The 10,670-nt window shown below is 41.1% G+C and overlaps 1 non-coding gene across 1 annotated transcript; it reads right to left on the reverse strand.

The window, feature by feature from the left end:
• Window positions 1–5,592: 5,592 nt before the first annotated feature.
• LOC115065284 lies at window positions 5,593–5,724 on the reverse strand. The gene has a single exon (XR_003845074.1). It is a non-coding gene; the product is annotated as a small nucleolar RNA SNORA17 (small nucleolar RNA).
• Window positions 5,725–10,670: the final 4,946 nt, after the last annotated feature.

A 10,670-nucleotide genomic window follows, 5' to 3' on the forward strand; every position in this document is an offset into this window, starting at 1 on the left:
TTCTTCATGTTATCTCATGGCACATCTATATAGATGGGAATTGATAAAGATACTAATGAAATTTTTTAGTTTATTGTAGTAGTATTTCTTAAGAGGGGGTATTCTACATGTTTTTTTTTTTCACCCAAATATTGCAGGCCATTTTTAAGCCTGTTCTTGCCTATTTTAGCTCCAGAATATAAGACTTGAAGACCTAATACATTTATTAAATTCTGCAGGCTGGGCAGGTCCTGAGTTATTCCAACCCCCTAAGGCTGCCTATTTCCCAGCCATATGGTCATTGCCCTTCAATCTAAGGCTTGCCCCAGCTTGTGCTGTTCCATGTTTGTCCTCATGGAGAAACCTTTGGTGATCTGCTTATGGTTACTATTCATGGTTCATCACCTGCATCAGGGTAACTTCTCTTTCCTCCTGGTCCCTTCACATGTCTCTCCATACCTCCTTCACTTCCTCTCACTTCTTATTGGAAACCCCTGACTGTGTTCAGAATTCTGTCCTACCTCTTTTGCCCAGGTAATCTGCTGTTCAGGTCTTTATTAACCAATCAGAGATACCTGGGGAGCATTCATTACACAACATAATGCAGAAGATGGTTCAGGAATTATGGCCATGCCAATGTCTGGATTGTACCCAGATCCCTGGATACAGAAATCAGCATCTGAATATCCAACGCACAAAACCATCAAACAAAATTTTATCATCATGTTTTTTTTCTATATTTTCAGAATTCAAAACTGTTAATCTTATAGCAAGATGAAGGTCAGTTAACCTTTAAGACACAGATTGAATATCTTTGTCTCTACTTCTGGTAAACTCATATGTTGAGAAATTGCTAACTTCCAAGACAGAGAATCAGCAGTTCCCCAGAACACTGATACAAAGCAGAAAAGGACCCACAAATGAAGATAAAGGCAGCTAATAAGAAATAGAAGCACAAGACATCAAAAGAGTGATTCATCATAAGCTGGATAATTTCTAAGTATCACAGAATGCCAAACATTAAATTACCATTAATTAAAAAAGACTGATTAATACATGCAAGCTTTCAGTGGTAACATCAGAGAGGGTTTATCTACAAATTGGAGCCAAATGAGCCCTGGCAATAGACTTTCTCTAGGCACAACTTAAAAGAGCTTAAAAATAAGCCCTGATCAGTAGACCATTAAACTTACAAATAGAAGGAAAGGAAGCAATAATTTGAGGTGATCACAATAAAAATGAACTTTAACGATGCAATATTCATATTTCCTTGGCCTAAATGTAAATAGGAAAGTACATCACTTCACCTAAAGAAAGTCATTCAGCATAAAACCAGAAAATATAAAAATAAAAAAGTAGCAGACATAATATTTCAACATTGGGTACTCTGTTCTACAACTTCAGGGAAGTAAAAGATAATAAGGAAAGTACAAAAATACACATTAAAAAGAAATGAAACCCAGAAGTTTACAATCTAGATATTGCAAAATCAAAGAATAACCTGAAGAATTGTGGAGGAAGTCTTTACTATAAGAGAAAGAGATAAGAAATGAAGACATTGGAGCTAGAGAAAGTGATTTCAAGTAGGCAAGTGCTTAGCAAATTTGAGGTTTGAAAGGAGAGAAATGAGGGCATTAATTCTAAATGCGTAAAGATAAAAGTGTATCTATTGGGAAGTTTGGTAAAGTCAAAGCAATATAAGCACACACACACACACACACACACACACACACACACACAGCAAAATCCATCACAGACTTCTGAAACTTAATTGTAAAAGTAAAGCTACAGGAGTAGTTAGGGGTAGGAGGATTTAGGCCACAGAGTAGACTAAGAATGATTTCTAAATTCACACTAGATTCTTAGCAATCAAGAAGAAGATGCAATATAAGTGTTGAGGGAATACTTATTCAAATCTTATAACTATCATTTCAGAAAAATTCTTGAAGAATTCACAAGGAAGCCCTTCCTTCCCTTCTGCCCCTTCCTCTCAGTCCTTTCTGCTGTGGCAGACCCTTGGCTAGTCTGCTCCAGTGAAGACACAGTATGCTGACCCATGCTAGAGGACCCACTGCACTCAGAGCACTTAAGGATTCACTGCACTCAGAGTACTTGAGGATCAGCTGCACTTAGAGCAGTTGGACAACAGCTTGACTATTCCACTGAAGACCAAACAGTTTGAAGGCCTCCAAGGAGATCTATTGCAGCCATGGCAACATATCAGCGGGTTCTTTGCCCCTGTGAAGAGCTCCCAGTTGGAAGGCCCCACAGATGGTCTGCTACATGCAAGGCTGCAAGCATACCAAAGCAACCCAGGGACAAAAGAGGCAGACTCCAGACAGTCACCCAGACCAACAAACACCAGGGATATCAAGATGGTGAAAGGCAAACACAAGACCATAAGCAACAGAAGCCAATATACATGGGCATCATCTCAACCCAGTTCTCCCAACACAGCAAGCCCTGAATACAACACACCTGAAAATCAAGAAGCTGTCCTAGAATCCTATCTCATGAAAATAACAGAATCCTATAAAGAGGATATCAATAACTCAACTGAAAGAAATACAGAACACAGGTAAACAGGTGAAGGAATTGATCCAAAACCTAAAAGTGGAAGTAGAAACAATAAAGAAAACACAAATGGAGGCAAACCTGGAAATGGAAAACCTAGGGAAGAGGTCAGGAATTATGGATGTTAGTATCATCATCAAAATACAAGAGATAGAAGAGAGAATCTCAGGTGTAAACGATACCATAGAGGAGATTGACACAACAGTCAAAGAAAATTCAAAATATAAAAAACTCCTAACCCAGACCATCCACAAATTCAGGACACATTGAAAAGAGCAAATCTAAGAATAATTGGAATAGAGGAGATTGAAGATACCCAGTTCAAAGGACCTGAAAATGTCTTCAACCAATCACAGAAGAAAAATTCCCCAGCCTAAAGAAAGAGATGGCCATAAAGGTACAAGAACCCTATAGAAAACCAAATAAATGGGAGCAGAAAAGAAAAATCCTCTCTCACATAATAATCAAAACACTAAATGCACACAAAAGGATAATGGATGCAGAAAATGTGGTTCATTTACACAATGGAATACTATGCAGCCCTTAAGAATGAGGACATCCTGAGTTTTGCAGGCAAATGGATGGAACTAGAAAATATTCTGTGTAAGTTAACTCAGACCCAAAAGGATGTGCATGGTATGTATTCACGAATACGTGGATGTTACCCTCCCCCCCCCAAAAAAAAACTAATACAGAATACCCAAGATACAGTCCACAGAACCATAAAAGGTCAACAAGCTGAAGTTCCCAAGTGAGGATACCTCAGTCCCACTTGGGATGGAGAAGAAAGCAATCACAAGTGGGGAAGGAGGGGGGATCTGGGAGGGAAAGTGGATGGAAAGGGAGGGAAAGGGGGAGTCTGATCTGGTATTAGGTGACAGAAAAAGACTGAAGCCCTGAGAGCCAGCATAAAGAATGGTAACAGGCAACCTTGGGAGATGAGAGGCTGGGGGACCCTCCAGAATGCACCAGAGACCTGGGAGGTGCAAAACTCTCAGGACTCAAAGGGGGAGGCACTAGACGAAATGCCAGAGAGTAGGGAGAGGGCACTTATAGAGCCCACCTCCAGCAGGAATACAGGACATCAAATGAGGAAAATTGGGGCCATCTCACAGTCACATCTCTGACCCATAATTGTTCCTCTTTGAAAGAATTACAGGGATGGAAATGGAGAGGAGCCTGAGGAAAAGTCCAGTGACCAGGCCCAAAGTTGGATCCAGCTCAAATAATGACAAGGCAATTATCTTTATTTATAACCTTTTGGTCTTATATCTAGGCATTGTTTCCTACTACCTTGTAACTCAATAATTCTGTTTATGCTAACCAAGTTCTGCCACATGACTGGTTAGTTACCATTCCTCCCACCACCACCAGTTTCTTCCTACCTTTCTGGCTGGTGAATCTCCCATGTTAGACTCCTTCCTAGAGTTCTTCTCTATGTCAGGAAATCCTACCTTACTATTCTGTCTTTTGTTGTAGGCTCTAGAGTTTATATTTTTAACAGATCAGAACATGTCTTAGGCAGGTAAGGAAGGACAAAAATGTATTCTCACACAATGTACAAGAACAATACTCCAACACATCCCCCAACAGAGAACAAAAATCTCAATTTGGAAGCTAGAGTCTATCACAGTGTGTTCCATAGTAAACCCTTTATTTCGCTTATTTGCTTGCAAATATTCATTGCAAAGACTTATTTTTCTGGTAAGAGGTCTCTGGCTTCTCCTACTCTATCAATACTGGAACCTCATTGGGACTGCTTTTGGATTTCCTTTGGTTGTCCTGTGTCATGGTGATTCAGTACAAGTTCATTGATAGGGTAGATGCTGGGGTTGGCCAAATCCAAGTCCTGGATTTGAGCCTGACAGGTATCTGAGCTGGTCAGCCCACTGTCTCTCCCACTCTCATGCTCTTGGAGCTGTCTCACCAGGAACCCCTTCTACCAGGGCTTGGTCTATCCTGCTGATCAGGTCAAGTGCATGACTTGCTTTACTGAGTGCTACAGGTAGGAAGGGACATGGCTAGTTGTCCCACTCTCATGAATCCAAGGCTAGCCCTTTTGTCTGCCATAGAAGGCAAGGGATGAGGGAGGGGAGGAGGGCAACTCTCCCTCATCTGTGTCACTGCCCAGCAAGGAAGAGACAGGGCCTGCTCTCCCACACTCACACCTTCATGGCTGACTCATGTACAGTTCCTCCATCTAGGGTCAGCTCTATCTACCTCTACCGAGCTGCCCAGGTCAGGTACAATGATGAGGGGCAAGGCAAGCTCTCTTGTTCTCATGACCTTGGGCCAGCTCTTTTGACTGCCATTAGTGGCACAGAGCTGAGAACAACACTCCTTTACCCATGTCACCACATAGTAGACAAGTTTTGGGGCCAGTTCTATGCTCACACACTCAGAACCAGCTCACCCATTCTGCTTCCAAGAGAGTCAGATATATGTGTTGCCCAGGTAAAGTGCAAGCCTATTCTTCTGAGTGAGTGCTGGAACATGGGGGGTATAGGGACAGGTCTCTTGATTTTATGATCCCAGGACCAGGCTTCCCACCTGTCACAAGTAATGAGCTGCAATACTCAGGGAGAGTGTGTCCCATGCTCTGCAGGTGTTGAGTGAGCCACCCCTACTTCAGGGGACACTGATACAGATGTAGTCCAAAGTGTCAGAAAAGTCCAGGAGTTCACTGTGGTCCCAGGTGCTATCACTGACTAAACATATCAGGCTGTTCCTCTTTCCCATCGAGTCTCCAGTTCTGCCTCTCTTCATTGTGCCCAGATCCTTCTGTTTCTCTTTCTTTTCCATTTTTCCACCACTTACATGATCCTCTTAGTGGAGACTGGGTCTCTGAGTGCCTGGGGGTGTCTCAGTGCTATGCTACTCTCATGCACTATGATACTAGACATGGGTCATCTGGGCTTCTGTGTTCCCTGGTCTTGGATCCATCACGGCCTGTGCATCTGATGGTTGTCTAAGGCTAGTTCCCTGCCCTGGCTCCCTGATACTAGACTGGTGGTCTTTTCATGCTTGCTTTTCTCAGGGAATGTTAACCTACCAATTATTAAGATCTTCTTAGCTCAGAACATTAACCACAGAAATGGCCTCTTCCCTATTTGCAATCTACTGATGCACATGTGACATAGCAGCCACACCTGCAACACTTCTATGGACAGGACATGTTTTCTTAATTGCTTATAATTTGATACAGAAAACCAAAGGGAAATGTTTAGTTATATACTGTTTAATATTAAAATTAAGGTATAATTATATAACTTCTCCCTTCCTTTTCTTCCCTCTAATCCTTCCCCTGTTCTCCTATACCCTCTTGAATTCATAGCTCTTTTCTTTTTGTTACACACGCACACACATACACACACACACACACACACACACACACACACACACACAGGCTTATGCACACATTGTAAAATAGAATGGCACCTTTGGTATGCAGTCCTTCTTATATTTTTACACTGGGTGGCTCTTCTTAGGCACTAGAACCTTCTTATAATCAATGGTTTTAAAAAAAAAAACATTTAAACAGAATGTTTTAGCCTTCTAACAGGCCAGGCTTATGATCCCCCTTTCATCTCAGCATAATCAACAATTAGTCAATTTGAACGAAAACTATGATACAGAAATCAAGGTGATCTGCTGAACTAAAAAGCTTCCATAGAGTACAACAGTGAGATTATTATTAAATATAAATCTATAAAATGAAAAACCAGCTTTATGAGCTATTCAACGAACAGCGTAAGTTTCTATAATATACAGAGTAGTTACAAAACTAAGCATAAAAAGTTAAAAATAGGCTCTCCCAGCAGCTGACTGAGACAGATACAGATACTTACAGCCAAATATTGGACTGAGGACCCCTATGGAAGAGTTAGGGCAAGGACTGAAAGAGCTGAAGGGTATGGCAAACCTATAGGAAGAACAACATTATCAAGTAACCAGGACCCTTGGTATCTCCCAGAGATTAAGCCGCCACTCAAAGAGCAGACATGAACTGGTCCATGATCCTTAGCACATATGTAGCAGAGGAATGCCTTGTCTAGCCTCAGTGGGAGAGAATATGCCTAATCCTGTACAGATTTGATGCCCCACTGAAGTGGAATGAAGGAGTGTGTAAGCAGGGGATGGACTGTTGGAATGGTGGGGAACACCCTCTCAGAGGCAAAGGGAAGGAGAAGGTAAAAAAACTCATGGAGGGGAGAAACAGAAATGGAGGCAATATTTGGAATATAAATAAATGAAACAATTGAAAATTAAATATATGGAACTAAGTAGAGAGCCCTCAAAAAGAAATACAGTGGCTCATTAACTTTATTTATATATTTTTTAAATGTTCAATACCCTTAGTTATCAGGAAGTAGATGATCTAGCTATAGCACTCCTGGGCATATACCCAAATGACTTATATCCTATTATAGAGATACTAGTCATATTCATTGCAGATATAGTTACAATATTCAGAAAATAGAAACAAAATAATGTTCATCAACCCATAAATGGAAGATGAAAATATTTGTACATTTACATAATGGATATTATTCAGCTGTTAATAAAACCGAAATTATGAAATTTTCAGATAAATGGATGGAGATGGAACTATTTCTGATTGAGCTGATTCATACCCAGAAAAACAAACATCTTGTATTCCCATTAATATGTAAATGCTAAGAAATCAGTATAGTTATAGAATTTGAATGCTAGTATGGCATGATGGGGGAATGGATAGAACATGGTGGTATTAATGAGAAATGACAAAAAATGCACTATGAAGGATTCGGGGTGGGAATGGGAAAGCAATGGACAAGAGCACCTCTCAACCCTCATCAAGAAGCTTCTCTAGGTATTAGATGGTGAGCAACAAGGCGATCTAGAGCTGCTAAACATTGAGAGAACAAGAGTCAACTGAGAGTAAAAGCCTAAATGAGACATCTACAGGACAGAGGAAGAGGGGTGAGGTAACTAAGAACTTGTAGATATAATCATTTATATATATATATTTCATAAAATATATGCATATACATATATAAGAAGAGTCTAAATGGTGTTGCAATGTAACCAGATGGCAGTGTCCCTACCTGAGACCACAGACTAACAGATTTTGAAACTGTTAGAAGGATTGCACAGACATTCTAATGTGAAACCTATTGGTAGCACTCAGAACCTGAAGGTAAGATCTTACTGAAGAAAATATGTCATAGAACTTGGAGACAGCAAGCTGTATCAATTTAGAAAATTCATCCTCATCTGAGAGCACTCATAGTGGTACAAGGTACTATGTACACTTTTGGGGAGAAAAATAATCATCCATCTGTCTTACCCAGCTGTTAATATGGTAAGACAATTGTGGTGGAAAACATGCTCTGATGTCATGGATTTAAATAAACCTTCTCTGGTCTTATTTAAGGCTAACTCCACAAATTGAAATTCATACCTGGTAATAGTATGAGGACCAAAAATCAACAGATAGAAATGTCATAGGCACTATAGGAGAATCTGCTACTATTCTGATGAAAGGACCTAATATGAAACTGACTCCTAGAGAATTATTATTACACCCATGGACAAGTGAATCTCTCAACCCTCATCCAGAATATTATTTAGGTATTAGATGGTGATAAACAAGGTGATCCAAAGCTGCTCGACATGCAGAGAAGCAGAGTCCACCAAGAGTCCAGGCCTAAATGAGACATCTACAGGACATCACTCTTCCAAAGACTCATGAATCATATAGAAGATACAACAGAAAGATTACACATACCAGAAGTATTAGATGACTGATAAATAAAAACCAGTGTTTTCCAAAGTACTCCAAAAGTGCATATTACTTCATAGTAGTTGAGATAGCATTCACAGTTCTGTGAAAGGTCAAGGCAGATGAAACACAGATAGATTGGAGATGTGGACTTGAATCACCATCTTAGCTGAGGAACTATTTGCAATCAATAACTGCTAAGGAAGGAAGACTCAATATTCATAAAAGTTGTGGAGCAATAGAGACTACTCATGTATGAATAGATGCTTTTCCACTCGTGCATGTGCAGACATATTAAGTACAACTCGTGTATTTAAAAAGCCACCAACCAAGGAGTACACATGGAGGACCCATGGCTCCAGCTGCATATGTAGCAGAGGATCGGCTTGTCGTGCATCAATGGGAGGAGAGGCCTTTGTTCCTGTGGAAGCTCCATGCCCCAATCTAGGATGAGTGGGTGGGTGGGTGAACAGCCTCAAAGAACCAGGGGATGGGAATGGGGTAGGGAGTTTTGGGGGAGACCTAGAAAGGGGATAACATTTGAAGTATAAATAAAGAAAATATATTATAAAAACAAACAACAAAATGCAAGTGACAGCAGATACTGGCAAGAATATGGAGAAAGAGGAACACTCCATTGCTGGTGAGAGTGCAACCTAGAAAAACCACTCTGGAAATTAGTCTGGCGGTTCCTGATAAAATTAGAAATAGTTTTATCTGAAGACCCAGCTCTACCACTCTTAGGCATATACCCAAAAGATGCTCCATCATATAACAAGGACACATGCTCCATTATGTTCATAGCAGCCTTATTTATAATATCCAGAAGCTGGAAGCAATGCAGAAGAAGAATTCAGTGGAAGAATGAATATAGAAAATGTGGTACATTTACACAATGGAGTACACAAAGCGATTAAAAACAATGACTTCCTGAAATTCTTAGACAAATGGATGGAACTAGAAAATATCATCATGAGTGAGGTAACCCAGACAAAAAGAACACACATGGAATATTTTCACTAAAAATTGAATACTAGCCTAAAAGTTCACAGTGCCCATGATACAACAACCAGACCATATGGAGAATAGAAGGAAGGAAGACCAGGGGGTGTATGTTTCAGTCCTGCATTGAGAAGGGAACAGGATGACTGTGGGAGGTGGAGAGGGGAACAAGGGAGGGAGAAAGGAGGGGGAGGAAGTAAGGGTAGCAGTATGAGAAACTGGAGGAGATGTGAGAGAGGAACAGAGGGTCAAGAAATCGAATAAAATTAGGTAACAGAGGAAATGAGGAACTGGGGATAGTCACTGGAGGGTCCCAGATACCAGAGAAAAGGTGAGGCTCCCAGGACCCAGTGGAACTGAATTTAGCCTTAATGCTCAGAGAAGAGAGTAGATAGACCCTGTCGGGACCACCTCCAGTAGATAGACACGGCCACTGGTCGAGGGATAGGGCCACCCACCCATCTCAAAATTTTTTTAACTCAGAAAATGTTCCTGTCCAAAGGAAGAACAGGGACAAAAACTGGAACAGAGACTGAAGGAAGGGTCATCCTGAAATGGCCCTACTTGAGGATACATCATGTCTGCTGACACCAAACCCAACACTGTTGACCTGGTCAAGAGGCACTTTCTGACAGGAAAATAGTGTGGTTGTTCCTTAGGATGGTCGGTCAGCAACTGACCAATGCAGATCCAGATGCTTTAAGCCAACTATCAGTCTGAAATCAGGGTACCTTGTAGGGGAACTTGCAGAAGGACAGGAGTAGCTGAGGGGAATTGCAACCCCATTGGAAGAACAACATAGACTGGCCTGACTACTCAGTTCTCCCAAAGTCTAGACCACCAACAATAGTGTATACCTGGAGGGATCATGGATCCAAATACATATGTAGCAGAGGATATCCTTTCCAGACAGCAATGGGTAGGGAGGCCCTGGTCCTGGGGAGGTTTGATGCCCCAGAGTAAGGGGATGTTAGAGCTGTGGAGCAGGGGACTGTGGGTAGGTGGGGAAGCACTTTCATTCAGGCAAAGGAGTTGGGGGGGGAAGGCAGACGTGGGATAGGGGGTTGGTGGAGAGGTAACCAGGGAAGTGGGATATCACCGGATAGGGGGTTGGTGGAGGGAGTAACTGGGAAGTGGGAAATAAGTTGAGATGTAAACGAATGGAATGATTAATTAAAAAAGAAAGAAAGAAAGAAAGAAAGAAAGAAAGAAAGAAAGAAAGAAAGAAAGAAAGAAAGAAAGGAAGGAAGGAAGGAAGGAAGGAAGGAGAGGAAAGAAGGAAGAAAGAAAGAAAGAAAGAAAGAAAGAAAGAAAGAAAGAAAGAAAGAAAGAAAGAAAGAAAGAAAGAAAG

This window comes from Mus pahari, chromosome 13, assembly GCF_900095145.1.
Source record: "Mus pahari chromosome 13, PAHARI_EIJ_v1.1, whole genome shotgun sequence".
Lineage (NCBI taxonomy): Eukaryota > Metazoa > Chordata > Mammalia > Rodentia > Muridae > Mus > Mus pahari.